Source organism: Elephantulus edwardii, unplaced genomic scaffold (genome assembly GCF_000299155.1).
Source record: "Elephantulus edwardii isolate Elephantulus edwardi_28Jun2011 unplaced genomic scaffold, EleEdw1.0 scaffold00127, whole genome shotgun sequence".
Taxonomy (NCBI): Eukaryota; Metazoa; Chordata; class Mammalia; order Macroscelidea; family Macroscelididae; genus Elephantulus; species Elephantulus edwardii.
Window position 1 is genome coordinate 1,012,129 of NW_006399877.1, and position 27,389 is coordinate 1,039,517.

The 27,389-nt window shown below is 39.5% G+C and overlaps 1 pseudogene; it reads left to right on the forward strand.

Annotated features, from left to right (window-relative positions):
• The first annotated feature begins 578 nt into the window (after positions 1 to 578).
• On the forward strand, positions 579 to 24,538 carry LOC102860001 (annotated as a pseudogene).
• Positions 24,539 to 27,389: the final 2,851 nt, after the last annotated feature.

Consider the following 27,389-nt stretch of genomic DNA (forward strand, 5'->3'; position numbering starts at 1 on the left):
CTTTTGCCTTCTTCGTGGATGATATGAATGATATCCTTGATACCATCCCACAACTCATTTGGTCTTTGATCATTGGTGTTGAATGCTTCAAACCTATTCCTAAAATGGTCTTAAAATTCAAATGGAATTGATTCAAGGTCACATCTTGGTTCCTGTGGACTTCTTTTCATTTTCTTGGACCTCAATTTGAATTTGCATATTAGTAATTGATGATCTGACCCACAGTCCATCTCTGGCCAGTTTTGACTGCCGATACTGAGCTTCTCCAATGATTTCTTCCACAAATGTAGTCAATCTGATTCTTATGCAGCTCATCAAGTGAGAACCATGTATAAAATCACCGTGTGTGTCTTTTTCAAAAGGTATTTGTGTTGTTAACTGGACACAAAATGAAAACGGGGACACAGGAATGAATTCTGAAAAAGAGGAATGCCAAGCAGAGGTCTCTACAACTTAGCACTGTGAAAGGTGCCTTGCTTAGATTTCCCATGGGTTTTGATTAGTTTAAACCAACAATAACAAAAATTCTATCTTGTGAGGCTATATTTTCTCTTTATGTAAGTGTTTCCAACGTAACGATGGGTAAGCTTAATTGTTAATGTAAGAGCAGGATGATATCAAAGTTCTCACTGCTGGGAAAAAGCAAGCACAAGGCATCCCCTGCTCCTCGGGCTCCTGGGAACATGGCTTTGGTCAGCATGCAGACTTTCTCAGACAAAAGCACAGGCTCATGCATAGACACACACGGTTCCTGCCCCCGCTCTGTGAGGACAGTGATGTGGCAGCATTGACTCCCTCTGCAGTGACGTGAGTGAGGAGAGGGCAGATGGGATACATGGATGCAGTCAGATCTAGGAGCTCAGGGTTCTGAGACAGCAAGCAGGTGGGTCCTCCATGAGGTTGGAGGCTCAATTCAGCTCCTCTGCACCTGGGTCCCTGTCACAGAGCGGCTCAATGATGGGGAGCATGCTCTGTGGGTCACTGCAGGCTCTTTACTTTCCAGCTGGCACGGCTGAAACTCAGGCCCCGCATGGCCAATTAGGAGCAGCTGCTTGTGTTCAAGCTGCAGTGTGCTGGAACTCTTGGTCCCTGGGTCCCGGTCTCCATCCTAAGTCAGACTCCTGGCTCCAAGGCTGGGCTCAGTGCCTGAAGTTACATGTTCTGGAGTGGCCAGGAGCAAACAGGAAACTGCTAAGACCCTCAGAGCATAATTAAGAGTTCTGGAATGCCTACTTTTCAACAGGAGAGAAAACAAAGAAAAGCAATAGACTTTGTAAACTTTCACACAAATCACAATAAAAAAAACCATAAAAGACAAAAATTCACCAAAAGAAAAGCAAGAAAAGTGTGATGCATAACTCACAACAGTCTAACACCACTCATCTGCCAGTTTGCAGGGGGCTTGTTTGTTACAGGTGCACTGGCAGCTGTGATACGGTGTATATAAACCCAACAGGGTCGTCCCCAGTGGACAGGCCTCAGCAGACCTTCAAGAAGCAGGATTGAGCATCCACCTCTGAAATAATGATCCCTGGAAAACCTTGGGAATAGCAGCTGAACTTGGACATAATGCTGGGAAACTGGTCCCTCAGATAGGAGAACACTTAAAATACCTTGAGGGCAGAAGTGGCCCCTCAAGGCAGAGTTCACCTTCATGAGAAAGATGTGACACAAATCAAAATGAGGAGGGACATCTGCAAATACCAAGTGGAACATGGAATGTGCAGTGTATGAATGGAGGAAAATTAGGAGCAAAACATGAAATGGAATCTATTATGATTGATACCCTGAGCTGAAATAGCCTGATACTGGCCATTTTTATCAGAGAAGCATGTCATCTGCTGTGTAGAGAATGACAAACTGAACGGTGGTGAAATATTTCTCAAAAAGAACTTTTCAAAATCTGTCCTGAAGTACAATGCTGTTAGTGATAGGATATATCCATTTTCATACAAACAAGCCCTGTTCATGTGGTTATTATTCACATACATGCAATGACCAATTAAAAAAAAACAACTAGAGATGAAGAAATTAAGGATTTCTACCAACCTTCATAGCATGAAGGTGATAGAACTGGCATTATACTAATTAGTGCATTAATAATAGTTAGTGACTAGGAGGGAAAAATCAGAAACAAAGAAGAGTTTGGTAAGGGGAAAATATGGCCTTTGTGACAGAACTGAGACCAAGAGCGTAGATAGAATTTTCAATCAATGATTTATTAATTAAAAATAGCTTTTTAAAAAATAAAATAAATGAACAGTGACTGTGCACATGACCTTCACCTGATGGGATACACGTGAATCAAATGGCCTGCCTCCATGGAGGGGGTGGGGAACAACTCAGTATTGTCAATAATGAGCCCAGGGTGGGGGCAACTGTGGACCCGACTATCAATTGACCCTATACAAATTTAAAAATTGAAGTTGAAGGAAAAGAAAAGGAGAGAGAGAAAGAATACAACTTTGAGCATCTCTCACCTGAATTTGAAAAACTGTTTTAAGAACAGATTTTATGTACTGAACATTAATGACCAAAGACTAGATAGATGAGTTGTGGGGTGATATAAAGAACATATCATACATGAAAAAAGAAAGAAAAAAGATTGCTAAGAAAAGGGAGGAGAAAAGATGGGTTCCAGAAAAGACTGGTAAGTTGTCTTTTAAAAGTTGTTCTTAAATGAAGAGAAGTTAAAATGAAAGGATGAAGTGATGAAATAAAAGAGATGAAGAGAAGATTCCAAAGGACATCTAGGGGAAACAAAGCTGAACATTAATCAGAAAAAGTGCCGACATCTGGAGTTAGGAACTCAAAATGCTCAGCGTTCCTCAATGCAAAGAAGTAAAGGGGGCAGGGGAAGGAAATTAAGTCTGTAGTTACAATAATGAACAATAAAAAAATTAAATAGTAAAGGAACGGTCAACATTGATGGAAGGAATACAGAAAACACAGTCACAATACCAGAAAGAATTGATCGATATTGAACTATTTCAGGAAGTAGTACATGACCAAGAACCAATGGTCCTGAGAGAAGTCCAATCTGTATTTAAGGACCTTGTAAAAGACCACTGTTCCAGGAATTAATGGAATATCAACAGAAATGTTTTAGCAAATAAATGCAACCCTGGCTATGCTTACAATACGCCAAGATTTTGAAGACAGATAGTGAGCCAACAAACTGAAAGAGATGTATAATTGTGTTCGTTAAAAAAAAAAAAAGGGACTCCAAAAGAATTTGGAAATTACTAAACAATAACATAAACTCTTGCTGAAGATTATAAAAAATGACTGGACCAGTACATTGACCAGAAACTACCAGAAAGTCAAGTTGGATTCAGAAGAGGATGCGGAATGAGGAATATCACTGCTGATATCAGGCACATCATGGCCAAAAGCAGAGAATACCCGAAAGATTATTTGTATTTTTTACTATGCAGAGGCATTCTGCTCTGTGGATCAGAAAACATTTTGGCTAGCATTAAGAAGAATAGGAATCTCAGAGCACATAATTGTGCCCTTGGGAAATCTGCCCATGAATGAAATAGTCATTTGAAAAGAATAAAGAGATGCTGGATGGTGTGAAATTAGGACAAGGATACATCAGGGTGGTATCCTTTATCTATTTAATCTGTGTCCTTAACAAATATTTGAGAAGCTGGACTATATGAAGAAGAACGTGAGTGACATCAAGATTGGAGGAAGACTCATCAATAACCTACAGTATTGTGATGACACAACCTTACTTGAAGAAAGTGAAAAAGACTTGAAGTACTTATTGAAGAAATAGTCAAAGAAATGATCAAAAAAATAGTCTTCAATATGGATTACATCTCAGTTATCAAGAAAACAAAAGTCCTCAGCACTAGACCAACAGGCAACATTATGATAAAAGAAGAAAAGTGTGAAATTGCCAAAGATCCCCTTTTACTTGGATCCACAATCCACGGCCATGGACGCAGCAGTCAAGAATTCAAAAGATGATCTTAGGAAAATCTGCTCCCAAGGATCGATCTCCTTAACACTTTACAGAGCAAGGGTGTTAGTTAAAGATTAAGGTAGACCCAATTCAAGCTATGCTGTTTTCCATTGCTTCACATGCTTGTGAAAACTGGACAGTGAATCAGAACACCAAAGCATGATTGTTACCTGTGAATTGTGTTGCTGTCAAAAAAACATTGAATATACCATGGACTGTCAAAAGAGCAAGTAAATCTGCCTTAGAAGGAGTACAGCCTGGGTTCTCCTCAAAGGAAACGCTGGTGAAATTTCTCACACATTTTGGGTGAGTTATCAGAAAGGGTCAGTCCCTGGAGAAGGATATTCTACTTGGAAAAGTAGAGGACAAAGATTGTCAATGAGGTGGATCAACACAGTGAGTTCAGCAATGACTTTATGGGGCACAGCAGAGATTGTAAGGGAGGGATAGAACTGGATGAAATTCTGATCTGTTGGACATTAAGTCACTGAGTCAGTCATTTTGATGGTATCTAACAACAATTAATACAAAGTAAAAAACCTTTGCATATTCAATAAATTATAAGTAAACCTCTTTCTAGTATTCTCTGCTTTTAGTTACAATCTGAAGTCAGCAATGATGTTCCATGGCCTCTTTTGCATCCAGCTTGAATTTCTGACAGCTATTTTAAAAATTTTTTATTGGTTTATATACAAAATCCATATATACTGTGTTTCATTTATGTACATTATGTTTTATAAAATTAATCACCACTGATCTATGCCAACTATTGTCCCATCTCTTCAGGTACCCACTGGCTTTCCTAACTCCTTCACCACCTCCCCCTCCACCCAGAAAACCCTGCTACCCTAGTGGTCTGTCTCCCTCCCCATCCTTCTCTCCCTGTCCTCCTCTTCCCCTTTTGGACTTCTTTGCACATCTTACTCAGTTATTATTCTATTTTTCACAACAATGGTCATATGCAGTATTTGTCCTTATGAGACTGAGTTAGTTCACATAGCATAATGCTCTCTAGACTCTACCATGTTATCTGGTGTTTTATAGACTTATTACTCCTTAGGGCTGCATAATATTACACTGTGTGAATGTACCAAAATGTCTCAATCCATTTATTTGTTGATGGACTTTTGAGGTGTTTCCATTTTCTTGCTATCATGAATCACACTGTTATGAACATAGGTGTACAAATCTCCATTTATGTCTCAGTTCTATTTCCCTTGGGGCATATTTCTATGTTTAACTCTTTAAGGAAATGCCAAACCACCCTTCAGAGTGGTTGTACCATTTTACAATTTCACCAGCAGTATGTGAGAGTTCCAATCTCTCCACATTGTCTCCACCATGTATTGCTTATTGTCCTGTGAAACTTTGCCAGTGCAACTGGGATGAGATGGTACTTCATCGTGGTTTTGATTTGCATCTCTATGATTGTCGGTGATTTTGAAAATTTCTCCATGTATTTATTGGACATTTGAGACTTCCTTTGTGAAAAATATTTCCATGTCTTTTGTCCATTTAAGGAGTTCTGGTGGCTTAGTGATAAGAAGCTACACTACAATCCTGAAGGCACATGATTCAAATCCACCAGCTACTCCACGGGAGAAAGATGGGCAATCTCCTTCCATGTGACTCTCTGCCTCTGAAAATTCACTGAATTTTCCGCTATGAATAAGTTTGTCATCCAGGTGCCTTCCTGTTTGAAAAGTCTTTCCATGTCCTTTGTTCATTTGGTGATTGAGTTATCAGCCTTTTTCTGGTGGAGTGCCTGTAGTATGCTATAAACTTACGTTATGAGACTCTAGTCTGAGATGGCATTGCCAAATGCTTTTCCCCAATCAGTAAGCTTTCTTTTCACTCTGTTGTAAAGCTTTTGATGCACACGAGGACTTAATTTTTAGAAGATCCCATTTGTCACTTTTATCCTCTCCTGGTTGTGCATTTCTGTCTATATTTGCAAGCCTATTTAGACCATAGGCTAGGCCTTCTAAATTTGGTTCCATTTTGTCTCTTATGATCTTTATGGTTTGGGGATTTACCTCTAGATCTCTGATCTGCTTTGAGTTGACTTTTGTGTATAATGTGAGATATGGATCCTGCTTCAGCTTTCCATAGGTAAATGTCTAGTTTTACCAGCATCATTTATTGAAGAGATTGTTGTTTCCCCCTTTGATAGGTTTTGTTTCCTTGTCAAATATCAATTGACTCCTAGGTAGGTAGGTTAATTTCTGGGTTCCTGATTCTGTTCCCTTGGTCTATGTGCCTATCTTTGTACCAGTACCATGCTGTTTTGGTTATTACGGCTGTGTAGTAGGTTTTGAGATCAGGGTGTGCTATGTCTTCTACTTCATTCTTGTTTTCCAGAAGTGTTTTGCTTATTCGTGATTTCTTTCCTCTCCAAATAAACTTGTCAATTGCCTTTTCTATCTCTTTGTAAAAATGATTTTGGTATCTGTTATTGGTGTTGTGTTAAACAGGTAAACTGCTTTTGGTAGGATTGTAATTTTCACTATGTTGAGTCTCCCCATCCATAAACAGAAAATATTTTCCCATTTACTTAGGTCTCATTGTTTCTCACAATAATGTTAAGTGGTTTTCCTTAAAAAGATCCTTTTTTGTGTCTCTAGTTAGGTTCATTTCCAAGTGTCTCTATTTGTGGTTAGCTATTGCGAATGGCATTGCTTTCTTAATTTCCTTTTCTGTGTTTTCTTTGCTAAAATAGAGAAATTCTACTGATTTTTGTATACTGATCTTGTATCCTGTTACTCTACTAAGTTGGTGACTAGGTCTTAATATTTTATTGTGGTTGAGTCCTTGAGATTTTCTACATACACTATTATATCGTCTACATATAGCAACAGTTTTACCACCTTTTTGCCAATCCGGATGCCTGTTATTTCCTTTCCTTGTCTTATTGCCCTAGTAAGTACTTCCAGTACAGTATTGAATGTTGTTGTTATGTGCTGTTCAGTCGTCTCCAACTCATAGCAACTCTATGTACAATAGCTCTCAACTCTGTCCTATCTTGGGTCAATCTCACTGTCTCTGACACACCTTTACCTATTGCCCCACAGTCACTGTGTCAATCCACCTCATTCAGGGTCTTCCTCTCCTTCATTATCCCTCCACTTTTCCATGAGTGATATCCTTCTCCAAGGACTGGTCCCTCTTGGCAACATGCCCAAAATATGTGAAATGGAGCTTCAAAATCCTTGCCTCCAAAGAGCAACTTTGCTTCATCCTCTCCAGAACAGACCTGTTTGTTCTCCTCGCAGTCCTTAGTATATCGAATACTCAATTCAATAACACAATTCAAAAGCATAAATTTTTCTTCTGTCATGCTTATTCATTCTCCAGCTCTCTAATGCATAACAACTAATTGAGAAGACCATGGTCTAGGTAAGGCATGCCTTAGTCTCTAGACTGACGTCTTTGCACTTCAGCACTTTGCAGAGGTCCCTGACAGCAGACTTTCCTAATCTAGTTTGTCTTTTGATATTTTGCTGCTGGTCCCAAGAGTGTTAACTGTGGACCCAAGCAAGCTAAAATTGTTTATAATCTCAATATCCTCTCCATCCATCATGGTGCTTCCATTTGGCCCAGAAGTGAGAATCTTTGTTTTCTTAATGTTGAGCTTCCATCCATATTGAAGACTGCAATCCTCAACTTTCTGCAGCAGATGCTTCAGGTCCTCCTCAGTTTCAGTGAGCAAGGTTGTGTTATCTACATAATGTAAGTTGTTGATGAGTCTTCCTCCAATTCTAATGCCACATTCTTCCTCATAAAGACCAGTCTCCCAAACTATCTAGTCTGCACATATATATTGAAAAATTATGGAGATATGATGCAACCCTGATGCACTCCTTTTCTAATTTTGAACTATGTAGTGTTTCCTTTCCCTGTTCTGATGAGTGCCTCCTGGCCCTGAGTATAGGTTTCACATGAGCACAATCAGGTGTTCTGGGATTTCTTTTCTTCTCAAGCTTAGGCACAATTTGTTGTTATCCACACAGTCAAATGCCTTTGCATAGTCAATGACAATATGGAATAGGACAGGTGAAAAGGAGCATCCTTTTCTGGTCCCTATTCACAAAGGGAATATGTTGGCTCTTGGTTTTGTTTATAGACTTTTCACTATCTTGAGGAGGTTCCCTCCCATTCCTATTTTGCTTAGCATTTCAATAAAGAAGAGATGTTAGATTTTGTCAAAGATCTTTTCTGCTTCAATTGGTAAGATTATATGGTTCTTATTATTTGCTTTGTTAATATGATAAATTATGTTGATTATTTTTCTCATATTGAACCATCCTTGAATATCTGTTATGAATTCCACTTCATCACAATGAATTATTTTTTCAAAGTATTGTTAAATTCTACTGGTCAGGATTTTGTTAAGGATTTTTGCATCTATATGTATGAGAGATGTTGGTCTTTAGTTTTCTTTTTCGGTAATGTTTTTGCCTGGTTTTGGTGTTAAGGTTATGCTTGCTTCATAGAAGACTCTGGGAATGTTTCTTCTTTTTAAAATAATTTAAGTAGAATTGGTGATAGCTCTTCTTTGAATATTTGGTTGGATTGACTCATGAAACCATCTGGGTCAAGGCTATTTTTGAGTGGGAGTCTTTTTGTGACCTGTTTACTTTCTTCTTTTGTGTTGAGTCTGTTCAAATGTTCTATATATGTCCATGTCAATCTGGGTAGAGTGTTAATTTCAAGGAATTTGGATATTTCTTTTAGGTTTTCAAATTGATAAGAGTATAGATTTTTATAGTAATCCATCATTATTGATTTCTTTTCAGCAGATTCTGTTGTGACAACACTCCTATAATTTCTTATTTGAGTTATTTGTGTCTTCTCTTTCTTTTGTTAAGTTGCTAATGGTTTGGCTATTTCATTGACCCTTTTGAAAAACCAGCTCCTGATCTTCTTGATGGTTTCAATTGTTTTTCTGTTTTGTATCTCATTGATTTCAGTTCTTGTCCTTATAATTTCTTTTCTTCTAGAGGCTATGGGGTTAGATTATTGTTCTTTTTCTGTTAATGGAGATGTTGAATTAGGTCACTAATTTGGTTTCTTTCTTCGTGTGTGTGTGTGTGTGTGTGTGTGTGTGTGTGTGTGTGTCTATTGCTATGAATTGTCCCCACAGGACTGCCTTAGCTCTATCCTAGTTGTTTTGGCATATGGTATTCTCATTATATTCATTTCAAGGAACTTTTAAATTTAATTTATTTCCTCTGTAAACCTATTATGTTCTAGCAGGATGTTATTTAGATTCCACGAAGGTGGTTTTATAAACTTTACCTTCTTGTGGTTTAATTTCTAGTTTAATGACATTGGGGTCTGAAAAGATGTTTTATATTATTTAAATGTTTTTTAATTTATTGAGGGTTGCTTTGTATCCTAATATATGATCAATTCTGGAGAATGTACCTCAGGCCCTAGAGAAGAAGGTAAATTGACTTTTAGTTGGGCTAAAGGACCTTTGAAGTTCCTACTTTCTCTTCATATTTGATGGATAACTTTCCTGGATACAGGAAGCTCAGTTGGCAATTGTTTTCTTTCAGCCTTCTTTATATGCCATCTCATTGTCTTCTTTTTCACATGGTTTCTTCTGAGAAACTAGAACTTAATCTAATTGATTCTCCTTTGTAGGTGACTCTTTAAATATTTTCTTGTGCTACTTTTAGTATACTATCCTTATGTTTGATTTTGGAGAATTTGACTAGAATGTCTTAATATTTTTCTTTTGAGATTGAGTCTATTTGGGGTTCACAGAGCTCCTTGTATCTGGATTTCCTTCTTTTTCATAATGTCTGGGAAATTTTCTTCTAGTATCTTTTCAACAATTTTCTCAGTGCTTTCCATGCCCTCCTCATGTTGTGGAATTCTGATCATATGTGTAATGTTATTTTTTATGTTATCCCACATAATTCTAATGTTTCCTACAAGTTCCTGCAGTCTCCTCTCTGGTTTTTTGGTTTTGGATTCCCCCCCCAGTATTTTTCCTGGTGTGTCCACTTGCTGTACAGCTGTAACCTGTGGTTGCTGTGAGGCTGAACACTGTGACGCTGATGTGTCAAATGTGTTAAAGGTTGGTTACCCACGGAGGACAGTGTTGGGTGAAATTCCCCGATTAAAACAAGGTTGGAAGCAGGAGCAGCATCCACTTCCGTAATAGCTTGCCTCTGGAAACCCTATGAGCCTGGAGAGAGGATGAGAGACACACAAGTGTTGAGGACTCTCCTTCATAGGGTCACTATGCGTCGCCTGTGACTCAATGGCACTTAACAACAACAACAACAACAACCGTATTTTCCCATTGACATTCTTGTCTTTCATCTCACTGTTTCATCTCACTCTTGTCTTTCATCTCACTTTGTTTCATCTCCTTTGTTCTGCTTTTTTGTTTCTCCAGAGTGTTGGAAACTTACCATTTCAGTCTTTGAATTCTGTATTGCATTTTCATGCATTTCTGTTGTTCCAGTACTGTGTTGGCTGTGCCTTCTGTGTTTTGTGATGATTATTTACACGGTTTTAATCTACCAGATGCTCTGTGGAAGGATGAAAAGCTACCTTCTATGTGATTAACTTTCTCTGAAAGCCTGCTATGGATCAGCTATGGGCCAGTTTTGACTAAATGGCACACAACAACAACATGTGTGGGACAGAGTATAGCTTATTCTGTTGAGTGTTAGAACTGAGCTTGCTAGAACCTATATTCTCTTGTCTATGGAGGAAGTATTTCACACATTTCAACTAGATTTAGTTGGCTGATGGTGATACTTGGTTCAATTGATATCCCTACTGATTCTCTGTGGTCTAGATCTGTGCATTACTAGAAGAGAGATGTTGAAGTCTCCAAGCCCACTAGTGTGCCGGTTTCCCCTCTCCTGGTAGTTTTGTCAGCTTTACCTATGTGCTTTGATGTCCCATTGTTACTTCTTGATGGGCTATGTCTTCTGATAGAACTGACCTCTATATCATGTGTAGAAGAAGTCCTGCAGGTACAGCGGTCAAGTGGTCAGTTGCTAACTGGAGGTCGGTGATTTGCACCCAGCAACAACTGCAGGAGAAACACGTGTCAGTCCACATCCCTAACAATTTAGGAGAAATGTGTGGCGGTCCACTTTCATAAGGAACTTAGAAGAAATGTGAAGCAGTCACATTCCTAAAAATTTAGGAGAAATGTGTGTCAGTCCACTTCTGTAAGGATTTAGGAGAAATGTGTAGCAGTCCACTTCCATAAAGATTTAGGGGAGCACCAGATGTGCTCTTCTCTAGAGACACACTTGGGGTGTCTGTGGGGGGCACCTTACCATCACTCTGCTTCAAGATGCCAAGGTCTGCATGGCATGACCAGCCCACAAGCATCTTCCAGCCACTGCTTTCCTGGCACCTGCTAGAGGCTTCGGCCCAGCCCAGGAGCACTTGCGACCTGACCAGTGACAGAACCGCTGCCTGTCGGGTTGTTGAGGGGCTGCACTTTCAGTGTGGCACAGATCACAATCCTGCCCAGAGCACTAGACTGCTGCTCCACTGCCTGGAGACCCCACTGGCCACTTCCTGAAGACAGCCCAGCTGCCATCCCCACAGTCCATCACCAGGAGCACCAATATCACAAATACTTTGGCCTAAAGCACTGCCATATAGCTATATCACATGGGATTTCTTAAGCTTAAGCAGAAGAGACTAGGTGGAGCTAGTTCTGGAGAGCAACAGTCATCTGCTCTGGGGTGACCGTTATTCTCAAGATGGGAACATCAATATTTGGCTCCTTCACAAAATATTGCCATACCCTGGATCATTATATAGTTAAACAATCTAACATCTACTGAGAAAAAACTCACATAATGTCAAGAAAGCAGCATCTGCATCAGTCATCATGAAAAAACAAAATAACGTTTCTCCTAAAAAGCAGATCCTTTGTTCCGGACACAACAGTCCAGAACATAATCCCTAATCATATATTCCTCAACAGTCCAGAACAAAAGGTGCATAGCAAAGTGGACTGGGCAGGAGTGGGGCGGGGAGAGGGAGGAAATTGTGCAACAGCGAAAGAATTTTTTTAAAAGAGAAAAGTGAACTGAGTAGGGTGCTAGAGAGGGAAATGTGCAACAATGAATGAATGGAAATCCAAGTTCTCAGTCAACTTTTGTTAATATCTCAATTAAAAAAATGAAGAAAAAAATCCCAGCAAACAAAAAGTAGACCCAATGAATACACCAGCTAGAACCAGAAGAAATATGTTGATGTGGAGTTATTTGAGTAGCTACAGAAGAAGATGCAAATAATGGGTGGCGGGGTGGGGGGGAACCAATGGAAGTCATTGAAAGAGCAAATACCCCAGACAGATACAGCAATCCAGAGAAAACATATATTGATGAGGAGCAACTTGAACAGCTATGGAAGAAAATGCAAAAAGTGGATGAAAGAATTGATAGTATAGCTCAATCAGACAAGGCCAAGAGAGGCTTCTGGAAGAACCATAATGATGGCCGCCCAAGGAGAACCCCAAACCCAGTTCAAGCTCATGTTGGTGGTACTGACAAAATGACGTTCGTGAAAAGTCATCTGACTGGTGAATTTGAGAAGCAGTATGTAGGCACCTTGGGTGTGACGGTCCATCCCCTCATGTTCCACAGCGACAGATGACCAATTAAATTCAATGTGAGGGATACAGCTGGCCAGGAAAAATTTAGGGGACTGAGGGATGGCTATTATATCCAAGCCCAATGTGCCATTATAATGTTTGATGTAACATCGAAAGTTACCTACAAGAACGTGCCTAACAGGCATAGAGATCTGGTTCGAGTATGTGAAAACATCCCCATTGTGTTGTGTGGCAACAAAGTGGACATTAAGGACAGGAAATTTAAGGTAAAATCCATAGTTTTCCACTGAAAGAAGAATCTTCAGTACTATGATATTTCTGCCAAAAGTAACTACAACTTTGAAAAGCTTTTCCTTTGCTTGCTAGAAAACTAATTGGAGACTCTAACCCGGAGTTTGTTGCCATGCCTGCTCTTACCCCACCAGAAGTTGTCATGGACCCAGCTCTGGCAGCACAGTATAAGCATGATTTAGAGGTTGCACAGACAACGACTCTCCTGGACAAGGATGACGATCTGCGAGAGAACGAATCTGGAGCCCAGCGTCAGAAGTCTAGTTTTATAGGCAACTGTCCTGTGATGTCAGTGGTGCCGCGTGTTTGCCACTTTATTATCTAGCTAAGCAGAACATGTGATAATCTTTGGGAAGCTGAAGGAGAGATCAATGAGCTTCGGAGTGAGTGTGGCAGTTAAAAAAAATCCTTCATTTTTTTGGACCTGCATATTTAGCTGTTTTGGAAGGCAGTTTCCTTTTTGAGTTTCAAATACAAGATAGCTACAGTCAAATCACATATTCCGTGGTAAAATCTTGTTACTGCCATTCCCATTCTTTTCATTTAGAACCAGAATAAAGTTGTATTTCAAATAAAAAAAAAAGAATTGATAGTATAGATAAAGAGGCATGAGGACTTAAAAGAACATCACAAGACAGAGAGGGTCCAGCCAACGCTGTACTGGAAATAACATAAAAGCACAAAAACACAATCCAGAATATTAAGATAGAAATAGCAGAAGTGTCCAACATGCTGGTGGGACAAAAAAGTAGAGCTGAAGAGACAGAACAGTCAGTGAGCTGGAAAACAAGAGCCTCACTGGAAACATACTAGAAGAAAAGTTAGAGATGAGACATAAAGAAAATGAAGAAAACATTAGAATCATGTGCGATGAGATCAAAAGGAACATATGATTAGAATTCCAGAACGTGAGACTGACAGGGAAGTCAGTGAGAAAATTGTGGAGGAAATACTAGAAGAAAATTTGCCTGGTATTTTGAAGAACAAGAAAATCCACATTCAGGAAGCACAGCGAACACCAAATACACTAGATCTAAAAAGAAAACCATCAAGACATATCATAGTAGGGGAGCTCTGGTGGCCTAGTGGCAAGGAGCTGCAACTACAATCCCAGAGGCACACAGTTCGAATCCACCAGATGCTCTGCCGGGGAAGGAGGGACAATCTCCTCCTGTACCAGTCAGATCTGATTTGATGGTACATTCACACAAAAATAATAAAAATTAAAAAAATTTAAAAAAGGACATATCATAGTAAAATTCTCCAAATTAAAAATGATAGAATATGGAAAATGGAATGAGAAAAACAAAGAATCCCCTACAAAGGGGAAACAGATTAAATCCTGATTTCTCAGCAGAAACCATGTGAGCTAGAAGACAATGGGATGACATATACAGAAAGTCAAAAGAGAACAACAGCCAGCCAAGGATTCAATACCCAGCAAAGCTCTCCATCAAATATGAAGGAGAAATTATATTCTTTGCAGAAAAGAAGGAACTTAAGGAATTTGTAAAAACAAGACTAAAGAGAAAAGAAATTTTAAGTGAAGTCCTTTACATGGAGATGTCAAAAGAAAGTGGACGGACCATAGCAACCAGATACAACAGAAAAAGAAAAACAGAAAAATGGCAATGGTAAAATCTGACCTGATAGTCACACTTAATGTGAATGGAACTAAATGCGCCAATCAAGAGAAAAAGAGTAATAGAATGGGGGGGTGGGGTGGGAAGGCCCATCAATATGTTGCTTGTAAGAGAGAGGCACATCTAAAAAATGGAGAGAAAGAGACTCAAAATTGCTCGGGGGAAAAAAATACTAAGTAAATGGCAACCACAAAAAAGCAAGAGTGACAATACTAATCTCTGATAAAATAGACAACAGAATGAAAACCACCATAAAAGAGAAGGAAGAACATTACATACTGATTAAAGAAAAAAAAAATAGATCAAAAAGACGTAACCTTGATCAACAATTATGTACCAAATGATAGACCTGCAAAATACATTAAAAAAAAAAGAGTTAACAGAATTGAAGAAAGAAACAGACAGCATCACAATAGAGGTAGAAGATTTCAACACACCACTGTCACCAAAGAATAGGTCAATTCAAAAGAAACGTAACAAAGATGCAGAAAAGCTAAATTACACAATCATCTAACTTAACCTTGTGGGTGTATTTAGGGTACTGCTCCCAGCTAAAGCTCAATTCATTTTTTCTCAAGTGTAAATGGCACATTTTACAGAAGTGATCACATATTAGGACACAAAGCAAACCTCAACAAATTAAACAATATTGAAAGAATATAAAGTATCTTCTCAGATCACAATGCTATACAGTTAGAAATTAATCACAAGAGGGTAAAGCTTACAAAACCACCCATCTGGAAACTGAATAACTCTACGTGATTGGGTAAGAAAAGAAAGCTTACAGAATCTTACAAGGTCTCCACAGAAAAAGACTGATAACACAATTGTAAGATGGGCAAAAGACATGAAAAGAATTTTCATGACGGAAGAAATTTGGATGCCCAACAGACACGTGAAGAAATGTTCAAAATCATGGTCAATAAGAGAGATGCAGATCAAAACCACCATCTCATCTCAGTAGCAGTGGCAAAGTTTAACAGGACAGCAAGTAATAAATGTTGGAGAAGATGTGGCGAGATAGGAGCTCTTATACATTGTAAGTGGGATTGTAAAATGGTACAACCACTCTGGAAGGCAGTTTGGCACTTCCTCAGAAAGCTGAACATAAAAATTCCGTATGACCCAGCTATTCCACTGCTTGGAATATACCCCAAGAGAATGAGAACTGAGGCACAAATGGAGATTTGTACACCAATGTTCATAGCATTATTCACCACTGCTGGAACAGAACATGGAAACAGCCCAAATGTTCAACCACAATAGAATGGATTGAGAAATTGTGGTACATTACCATGATGGAATAGTATGCAGCATGCAGAGCACTGATTTAGAAAATCATGACCTAACTTGGGAGGGACTGGAGAGCATTATGCTAAGTGAAGTAACTCAATCTCATAAGGACAAATACTGTATAAGACCTTTATTATAGAAATAGAAAGATAGTTAAATGTATATGAGGATACAAGTTGGGGAGGGTAGAAAAAGGATGAGAACGGGCAGGGGGCATAATTATAAGGTTGCACAGTTTTATGGGTAAAGGAAGTGGAAGTAAAGGAAATGGGAAAGCTTCAGTGTGAAAAACAATGTATATGAACTTTGTAAGCAAATCAGTATCAAATAAAATTTTATTTTAAAAAAATAGTGGTTTCATGTAAATCATATGTAACTGGGTTTTAATTTTTCTAAAGAAAAACTTTTCTATTGACCTGTCTCTGTCTACCCACACATGTCCCCCCAGTTTAATAGAAACATATATTTATTGATATAGGGTGGTATCTCTACTATTATTTGAAAAAGAATTATATTTTTAGTTGCTGTTGACAGATTCTACATGAACACCTCCATGTTCTTACATTGTTTGACTTGTACAATACTTCTTTCTTCTTTCCTAAAAATTTTTTTTAACATTAATATTAACTCATTGCTCACTGGGGTCTTGTCTAGTCTTTCCAAGTGCTACTATCAATTTGATCTCAAAGGGGCAGATCTAGGGAGCTCTGGTCATGTAGTTAATGTAATTCTTACCCTTGTTTCTCTGTAGCTTTAGAATTTCCCCCTTTGACTTCTTTCAAGATTCTCCTTTTACTTCGTTTAAAGATGTTTGATTACAATATGTCTCTATGCCATTTCTATTGTCTTTATTGTATGGATTGGAGCTCTCTGAGTTTTTTGGATTTAGAATTTGATGCCTGTCGTAATTGTTGAAAGGTTCTCTATTTATTATGATTACTTTAACTCTTTCCTCTCCTATTTCCAATTTATGTGTGTTATATCTTTTGTAATTATCCCACCTCCTGGGTATTCTGTTCTTCACATTTCTTTCTTTATTTTTCAGTTTGGGAATTTATTTTTTGACATGCCTTCAAGCTCATGAATTATTTTCTGGCTCAAGCCCAGTCTATTGAGGAGCCTAATAAAGCCAATTTTCATTTGTACTCCATGGTTTGGTTCCCACCTCCACTCCCTAGCATTCGTTTCATCATGACTTTAAATTTCCAATCCTCTGCTTAGATTAGCTAACTTTTCTTGCATATTGTTAATTTTCTCCTGAAAGCCCTTCCCATATCCATTATGCTGTTGCTGCTCTAGTTTGACTCATGGATCCCGTGTGCAGTGGATAGAGACCCTAGCACGGCTGCACCATCCTTACAGTCTCCACTGTGTTTAAGCCCATCGCTGTGCCCATGTCAACTCATCACCAGAAACAACCACCATCCCTGTCTTCAACAGGAAATTAATAGGCATGAGGAAATACAAAGCACAGAAGACAAAGGAATTGCTAGTCTGATAATAAAGGTATTAGTTATTTTAAATTACTGGTCTTACAGTCCCCAAAATCTCTGTCCAAGACTTGTTCTTGTGCTTGTTTTATCTCTGAAGACTGTATTTTTTATTGTTGTGGTGGTTCTTTTTTGGTTTTTGTTGACTTTGTGGCACTTTTATTCTCGTATGATGTACATATTTCTGTTGGGAGGCATAGTGTTTTGAATAATAGAAATCTAGGTAGATGATCTTCTATGTTGAGGACTCGTGTTTACGTGGTGAGAGCTGAGCTGTGATTCTGTCACTGTTGGTTAGAGGCTTTCTTCTCTCTAGTGTCTCTGCTTTTGTCTTCCCTGCTGTCTTTGGGCTTGGCGCAAGGGTCCTCTTGAAACAGAGCTGTGCCTCACCGCTCTCTCAGTTCAAATCCACTGTTACTACATCAAATCTGTGTCAATGAGGTTCTAAGGCATTCTGGAGAGGAAGTATTTAATAACTTTATTACTAAACTTCAGACTTTTAGTGGGCCTGAATGATTAGTCTATGACATTCACAAAGTTCTTAGCCTTCTTTTTTCCTCTCTTTCTATAATACAGGAGAGTTACAGGACATTACATTTTATCCCTGTACCATATCAAATAAGTCTGACAAAGTAGGATTCTTTGAGGATAGGACTTTGTGATGGAGAGGATAATGTTCAGAATATTATCTTTTGACACCCATCAGTATATAGGGCCATGTCTGCCTAGTCCCCACAAAACGTCCGCTTTCTACCTGTGGACAGGTACACATCATAAAAGAACTTGATAGAGACTGACTGGTCTAAATTGGTCCAAATACATCTCTTAAGTGCATCACTATTTCCTGTATTTCTTGGTGCTCTGACCATGATTGCTCCCTTAGAAATCTTCTGCATGTTTGCTAATTTTGATTATAATCTTTGTTTACTCCACAGGTATTTCCGTTTCTAAGAAGTATCTCAAAATGCCTGCTTACTGATGGCATTCCTTCTGGATTTCTCAAGTTATTAATTTATTACACTTAAAACACTATCTTTTTTGTAATTTTGTGAGATCTTGGATGAGGAAGAATTAAAATCTCTTTATTCAGCTACCTTTCTCCAGTCTAGCTTTAATTTGTGTAACAGTGACAGATAAAACTGTCAACCAAACATTTTCATATTTGTTAAGCTGAAATGAATAAATTTTATTCAATAAATGGGTTAAAGATCTAAAGGGTGAAAAAAAGCATTTTAAAATTTTTGCACACATGAGCACTAGTATATAATTTTTCAGAATATGAATTTACAGTCTGTCAATTTGTCTCGTTTGTTTGGCTTTCACATGGCTATGATGCTGGACGTATGTCAGCAGGATCTGAAATGCCAGCACAGGTGGCGTCCACAGTGAATGCATTTCAGCAGTGCTTCTGACCACATCAGGTAGGGGGGAAAAGACCCAACAATAAATGTCTGGAAATTAGACAGTGGGAAACCCCTATAGATCACAACAAAAGGTGTCCTCTCTGGAAGATGAGCCCCTTAGCTTGGACGGCACATCGTGGCCAGAGATCATGGAGACGCGGAGGAGCAGGCGCTGTTCCGTTCTGTTACATTTATGCTGTCATAAGTAAGAACTGACTCTAAGGCAGTAAGTAATGTTAATTCACTTTTTCTGACACGATCCTGTTCAACAACAAAACCAAAAGGATTTATATGCATCATTTCTGTTCATATTAACAATACCATGTGTCAGCTCTTAGTAGTGATAAACCATAATTGTTAGTGATTGACTTGAGAATCAAGTTCATATCTTCTTAACACAAATATGGCACTGTTCCTGTACTAAAGTGGCCCTTTGGTATTTGTCCTCTTCCCGGGCCCTCTCTGAAGTGCTAGCAATAATTTTTTTATTGTTTACTAACAATATAACAGCTTATTTTCTCCTAAACTTGCTGTAACACAATCCCCTGGGCTCTGCCTCAAAGTCAACTTTGCGCTAACAACCTCAAAACACTTGCCTCGTTAAAGAGTTGCTAATGAGCTGGCCTGATGTCGCTGGAGTCTAGCCCAGGAAAGGTCCTGAGAGAGTCTGGATTCTGAGAATAGGAGGACAAGGAATTAAATCTTTTGAGAGATCAACCTAGACCACGTGGGGATCTTAATGAGCAAGTCTTGGCCAACAAGCATCTCCCAGTGAAATCTCTGATCAATCTTCATATCCTAATAAGGCTGGGCTTTTAATACAGCCTCTAGTGAGTGAGACAACTTGGCAAATTATATCTTCTGAGACAGTCAAGTTACTTTAAAAAACCCAACACTTACAAAGTTTATCCTTACAATGTGCAATTCTAGATGAGAAATTCATCTGAGTGGAGAGATTATGGATCAATCTACTCTGTCAAAACACTGGGTTCTTATGAGTCAAATATTTTATGCCATTAGAATCAGAGAACTGCAAAATACCCCAAAATAATTTTACTAACAACTATAATGTCATGTGACATGGAAGACATGGGCAAATGTTATTTTACAAGCTATTTAAATTCTCATATCAATCATAGAGAAAAGATGCAAAAATGACTCAGCAAAGTTTGTCAAAGAATAATGAGAAGTAATATTTCTTCCTCAGTGTATGTTACCAATTTTTATAAACTCACTATTGTCTGGTCCTGTTGTCTTCGAAGGCAATCCCCGGCTTCCTCAGCCTTTTTCTTACTGGCTTCCTATGACCGACACTGGGAGTAGCACTGCCACTTTCCTCAGTTTTCCTTGAAGCCATGGCTGTCGTTTTGATTCAGTTGTGGCTAATGAGATGAAAAGTGGAGCCTTGGGGGCAAAATTTCCCTTATGACTAAAAGAGAGAAATTTGTTGTTGTTGCTAAGTGTCGTCAAGCTGACTCTATCTCGCAGTGGCCCTATGAGCCACATTCTATCCTGTGCTATCCTTACAGTTTCTGACAAGCTTGAACTCATTGTCATAGTTATTGTATCAATCTGTCTTGTTGAGAATATTCTTCTCTTTTACTGACCCTCCAGCTTTCCCAGAATGGTTGCTTTTTCCAAGGACTGGCCTCTCCTGACAACATTCCCAAAGTATAGGAGACAAAGTTTCACCTTCTTTACCTCTAAGGAGCACTCTGGTTACACTTCCTCCAAGACAGATTTGTTGTTCCTTTAATAAGTCTGTGTGTTATTCAATATTCTTCTCAAGCACCACAATGCAAAGGCATCAATTCTTCTATCTTTTCTTTATTCATTGCACAATTTCCAGATGAATGAAAAAGCCTATGAAAATATCATAGCTTTGATCAAGTGCACCGGAGTCTTTAATACCCTTGTTCTTTAAAGCTTTTGAGAGATCCTTGACAGCAGATTTTTTCCAATGCAGCACAGTGCAACTCCTCCTCCTCCTTCATTTCTTGACTTCTGGTACCATGAGTGTTGAGTGTAGACTCAAGTAAAATGGAATTGTTGACAACGTCAACTTTTTCTCAATTCATCATGATGTTTATTGGTCCAGTGATGAGGATTTTTGGTTTCTTGATGTTGACATGTAATCCTTATTGAAGGCTACATTCTTGGATCGTCTTCAGTAATTGCTTCAGTTCCTCCTCACTTTCTGTAAGGAAGGTTGTATTTTCTGTATTACACAGGTTGTTGAGTACTTTTCTTCCAATTCTTTTTTCACCCCCTTGTTTTCATAATTTTAAAAAAATTATTAATTTTAATGGAAGGATACAGAGACTTAGGGTTTCCATTCATTCATTGTTGCATTTTTCTCCCTGCCCACGCCTTCCCTCCCAATTCATTCTTCTCCTTGAAAAGTAAAATAAAATCTCTTTCATTATTATACAATGCCTCCCCCCAAGTCCACTCCACTGTGCAGCCTTTATTCTGAATAACACCCAATCATATATCCCTTTTAAACAGTTCTCTCCCTCATCTGTTTCAATGCAATATACATCATTCCTCCCCTCCTTCTCTGTCTTCCCTTAACCCTTATGTCAGTCCGGTTTTACAACAGTGACCCAATGCAATATTTGTCCTTTTGTGACTGAGATATTTCACTCAGCATAATATCCTCCAGGGTCACCCATTTTGAATAATATTTCATGAGTTCCTTGTTTTTCAATGCAGCATAGTATTCCATCATGTGAATATACCAAAGCTTCTTTATCCATTAGTTTCTTGATGGGCACTTAGGTTGTTTCCAGCTCTTCGCTATTGTGAACAAAGCAGCAATAAACGTGGGTGTGCATACCTTTTTTCCAATTCTGATACCACGTTCTTTGCATAGTAAAACTTCCTGAATTATTTGCTTAGGATACACATTGAATTGGTATGGAGAAAAGATACAAGTCTGATGCACACTTTTCTTGTTTTTAAACAAGGCCATGTTCCCATGTTCTGTTTAGATAACGGCTTTTTTGGTCTATGTATATATAGGTTTTGCATTAGCACAGTTTAGTATTCTGGGATTCCAATTTTTCTCAATGTTAGCCATAACTTGTTATAAATCACACAGTCAAATGCCTATGCATAGCCAATAAAACACAAGTAGACATCTTTCTTGTATTCTCTGCTTTTGGCCAAGGTCTATCTGACGTCAACAATGATATCTCTAATTCCACAGTCTCTTCTGAAGTCAGCTAGCATTTCTGAAAGTTTCCTATTGATGTACTGTTCCAAACAGTTTTAAATACTCTTTAGCAAGATTTTACTTAAGTATGATCTTAATGATTGTTGTTGATGTTATGTGTCATCGAGTCACCTGCAACTCCTAATGACCCAATGCAAGCCTGAACTCTGATCGCTCCTGAGCCAGCATCACTGTCTCCAGCACATTCACCCATATTACCTCAGTTGCTGTGTGAATCCATCTCATCCAGGGTCTTCCCCTCCTGCGCTGTCCCTCCACCCTTCCAAGCACGATGTCCTTCTCTGGGGACTAGTCCCTCCCGGCATGTTCCCAAAGTGCAACGCTGTATACTGTGATCAGTTCTTTATTGTTATTTGCTCATATTGACCTGTCAAGAAAAAAAACCTCTTCTCATCTTCTTTTTCAATAGGTGGGTCCATGGGACTGAATCCTGTTTAATGTGATCTAGCAGGAAGTGCCACCTGGTAGTACCTCAGAGCCTTCCTGAAGGGACAGTACATGTACAGTTTTTGTCCTCTATCTTGCTGCTGATAATGTAGCTGTTACCATGTTAGACCATGATTACAAGTTCCAGTAAAGAAAAAGGAAGGAGAAACATCAGTTACCATCACCTAGAACTCTGTAGCAAACATTTTATATCACTCATAGCTACTCTAATCCAAGGTGCTAGAGGTTTTCTCTCATGTGGCCGTCCTACCGACATTTGGACGTGCTTGAAGAAGGATGTGATGTTTGGAATTGCAGCTGTCATCCTGAGACCGTGAACTGATCACCCTCAATATAAAGGTTGTCACTTTAGGAATGGTGACAAAGAGGATGGAAAGAATAATACCGAGGCCTTGAAGCAACTTTCAAACCAATAGCCTGTGGCTTATTATGTAAGGGTAATGAAACCATCATTGTTGAAGTCATACTGAGTAAGGTATTCTGTTTATTCCAGCCAAGCATTCCCAGTGATTAATAAAAATAGAATTCTTAATAGGGTATAAAAAACCAGAGGATCAAAATGTATCACAGGCAAAACAAGAAATATGTAAGTGGAAAATGTGATGTTTCAGACCAGAGACGCTTGGATCAATATACTGTTTACTAAGAAAATAAGTCAGAATTCTGTTTTACTTAATAAGAAATTCAAATTGCAGACAGATTAAAATACAAAATATGATAAAAATCAGGGAAAAGGATAGATACAGAAAATGTGTTTATGATCTTATTGTTATGTAGCATTGAGTCACCAGCAAATCATAGTGACCCTATGTACAACAAGTCTGAACCCTGCCCTGTCCTGAGCCAATCTCACTGACTCCAACATACTTAATCCCATTGCCCTAGTCATTGGGTCAATCCATCTCCTCTGGGGTCTTCCTCTCCTGTGATATTCCTCTACACTAACAAACCTGATGTTCTTCTTCAAGAACTGGCCCCTCATAGTATGTGCCCACAGTGTATGAGATAAGGCTTCAAATCCTTGCCTCCAAGGAGAAACTTGACAAGTCCCTCTCCAAGACAGAACTATTTGTTCTCCTGGAGGTCCATGGTATGTTCAATACAACTTAAAGGAATTAATTATTTTTCTGTCATCTTTAGTCATTGTTCAGCTTTTTGATGCATAGTAAGTAGTTGTGAAGACCATGGCCTGGATCAGGCACACCTTAGTCTCAAGATGACATCCTTGCTCTTTCACAGTTTGGAGAGGTCATTGACAGCAGACTTCCCCAATGCCATTTGTCTTTTGATTTCCTGACTGATGGTGCCAAGAGTGTTGATTGTGGAACCAAGAGAGCTGAAATTGTAAACAACCTCAATCTCTTTTTCATCTATCATAGTTATGGTTAAATGCTCTCAAGCTGACAACAACTCACAGTGCCTTGACAGAAAAGCCTTGAGCTCCCCAGCAGTCCTGTGGATCTGTCTCTTGCTCCTGCAGTGTTTGGACAGAACAGACCTGGTGACTCCTCATCTCCAGCCTCTGACTACCCTCCAACTTCATCTCCAGGCATAACCCCAGGACCATCTTCTTAGCCATCTCCTATTTTCAGGACCAGCTAAGACCATTTTTTTTGTTAGCCCCAAAACCTTGACCAGCTATGACCTTTCAGATTTGTAGGAATTATTCTGCCAAAGTGGAGACCAGCTCCAACTGTCAGGTCAACCTGCACATGCAACTATGTGGCCTTGGAAGGCATGGGACGCTTCTCCGGCAAGTTGGCAAAGGAGAAGCGTGAGGGTGCCGAGCGGCTCTTGAAGCTGCAAAACCAGCGTGCCGGCCACGCCCTCTTCCGAGATATCCAGAAGCTGTCCCAGGATGAGTGGGGTAAAACCCTGGCCGCCATGGAAGCGGCGCTGGAACCTGAAGCAGGCCCTTCTGGATTCTGCCCACACAGACCCCCATCACTGTGACTTTCTGGAGAGCCACTTCCAGGATGAGGAAGTAAAACTGTTGAAGAAGATAGGTGACTATCTGACCAGCATTAGAAGACTGGGCGGCCCGCAGGCCAGGCTGGATGAGTATCTCTTTGAGGGTCTCACCCTCAAGCATGATCAGGGACCTGTGTGGATCTGCAGGGAGGATCCCTGCGTCCCCTGCCATCAGTAGCAAGCTTCTCTTTCCCACCCTGTGGTGGAATCTTATCCACCCAGAAACCCCTAGTCCGAGCCTTGGACAGAAAAAAAGGAAATAGGAAATAGGAAAGGAAAGGAAATGGAAAGGAGAGGAGGGGAGAGGAAAGAGGAGAGGAGAGGAAAGAGGAGAGGAGAAGAGAGGGGAGGGGAGGGGAGGGAAAGGAAAAGGGAAAAGGGAAAAGGGAAGGAAAGGAAGAGGGAGGGAGGGAGAAAGAAATGCCTGCCTTATGGTCACTCCCCAGATAAGAGCATTGAGAAGCCCTCTCACGGTTCTTCTCTACCACAAGAGTCGCTATGACCTGGAGGTGGCCCCATGGAAGCCTTTCTCATTGATGTTCAAGATGCATACTTTGTTTCAGTTTTAGAATAATCCTTAAAACAAATTATACTAATTTCTTATTTCTGATGTTTCGATTACCAAGAACCTAGTGATTTAAAACAATACAAACATATTATCTTGCAATTCTGGATGTCAAAGTTCAAGACGAGTCTTCTGGGCTTAAAAAGCAGGTGTTGCAGTGCTTCATTCTTTCTGGAGGCTTGAGAAGAAAATCCATCCATTGCCCTCCCCCAAATCTAGAAGCCTCCTGCATTCCTTGGCTCAAGGCTGCATCCCTCTAACCTCTGGGACCATTGTCTCATCACCTTTTCTGATATTTCTGCTTCTTTAACTCATCTTTTTGAGCATGGCTGTGACCACATTGACCTAGCCACCTGATCTACGGTTGCTTTCCTATCCATAGATCTTTGATTTAATCACATCTTCAAAGTCTCTTTTGTCATATAAAGTATCGGGCTCACAAGGGTCATGCACTGAATTGTGTCTCCCCAAAACATGTGCTGACTTAGTTGACTCCACAATTATAATTGCAGTGTGGCAATTGCGTAGTGAGGACTCCACAATTATAATTGCAGTGTGGCAATTGCGTAGTGAGGTAGCTGGTGTGTAAATTGTGTGACAATGTGATCTGAGAGGTGATCAGCTATCAGTTGTAAGGCTGTCCTGGTGGTGGAGTCTGTAGGGTGTTGCACTGCTCATCAAAAGGCAGTGTCTCTGGAACTTTGAACCCATGAGGAGCTTCAGCAAGGAAAGATGGGCTGTGTTCTCTCATTATGATTGGTTTACATCCTTACAAACCCGATGGAGGGTCTTTATGAGTCACAGGCAACTAGATACCAGGTCAGTTAATCACTTGTAAGGGAACTAGCGCCTAACCTTTACTCAGGTCACAGGCCTGAGAATTCCTGGGGTGTGGTGTGCATTACCTTTTCTCTTAGAAGAGAATAAATGAGATAGAGATGAGCAAAGAAGGAGGAATCTCATTATCACCAAGAAAGAGAAGGCAGGAGCGGAACATGGTCCCAGCACTGAGAATCTCCTAGATCCAGGCATGATTGAGGACAAGCCACGTGGAGACCTCCAAGGACTGCCTGGCACAGAGATGCTCAGAACACAAAGGCCTTCCTTTTAGAGCGAGGCTCCCCTGAACTGGCCCTCTGATGTGGACATTGGCCTCCTAAATAGTGAAGGAGTAAGCTTCTGTTTGTCAGAGCCGTTCACTTGTGGTGCAGCATGAGGCAAGCAACCCAGTAGTTCTCAGGGATTGTGGCAGGACAGCACAAACAGCGACAGAGTATAGAAAATAGAACCCTGGGAAATTCAGTTTACCAAAAAGAGAAGATGAAAGCAAAAGAAGGAAGAGATAGAAGTAAACACTAATGGGGCAACCCATAGCAAAACATGTCAATAATGACACTAAATGCAAATGACAGGAACCTCCAAATAAAGAACAAAGAGTTACTTGTATTATGTTTAAAGCCAAGTTCTCATTTTAAAGCCATTAACTCTGTTTTGGAAAGTGCTGTTGGCATCGCTTCTTTGGGCATGTCCAAGGCTGTCTCTTTCCCTTAGTAATTTCCTAAGCTCTAATAGATAGCGGCAGGTACCTTTCTGCTATAATGTCCATGGCAAAAGCTAAAAAGTGTTGAATTACCATTTCCCCTTTCCTAGGAAGATGGTACAATTTAGGCCAAGTAAAGTAGAAACTTTCTCCAAAAGTCCATGACTGAAATTCTCAGTCCAACCCAACTTGAAGTCAAAACAATTTTTATCCTATAATTATGTTCAAAAGGAAAAGACTAATTTAACCCATGTGATTATTACATTCCCCATATGGAAGTGAGATATTTCAAAAGCATTCTATCTTCTTCTAAATACCAAGAATCTAATGGAGCCAAAGAATATTAAAATTGGGCATATTTACTGGGTAATCACCGAGTACTATTCTATGGGGCCCACTCATCATACCATCCACAATCAGCTGATAATGATTCCCAAAGGCCTGTCTATGTTCAAATCCCTGAAATCTGTGAATGTTAATATATTTAGAAAAGGATCTTTGCAGATGTAATCAACTTCAAGATTTAAGGTGAGGGGATAATCCTTGATTATAAGCTTTGGCTCTAGAAGGACAAATATCCTTATAAAAGGGAGACTGGAAGAGAAGGTGGCGATGTGGCCGTGGAGGGAGAGGTTGGTGTGATCCTGCCACAAGCTAAGAACTCCTACAGACATTAAAAAAAAATGGAAAAGGAAAAATTTATTCCCCACCATAGCCTTGGGAAGAGCATAAACTCTGTTGATACCTTGATTTCTGACTTTGACTTTCAGAATTATGACAGAACAAATTTTCAGTCTTGCAGGTCACTTGTGATCACTTGTGACAGCAGACACAGGACATTCAAACTCTTTTATTTTTCTGAATAAGTAACTCCTCCAACAACTCTCTATGGTTGAATGGTAAGACACTGCCATCATCTTACCC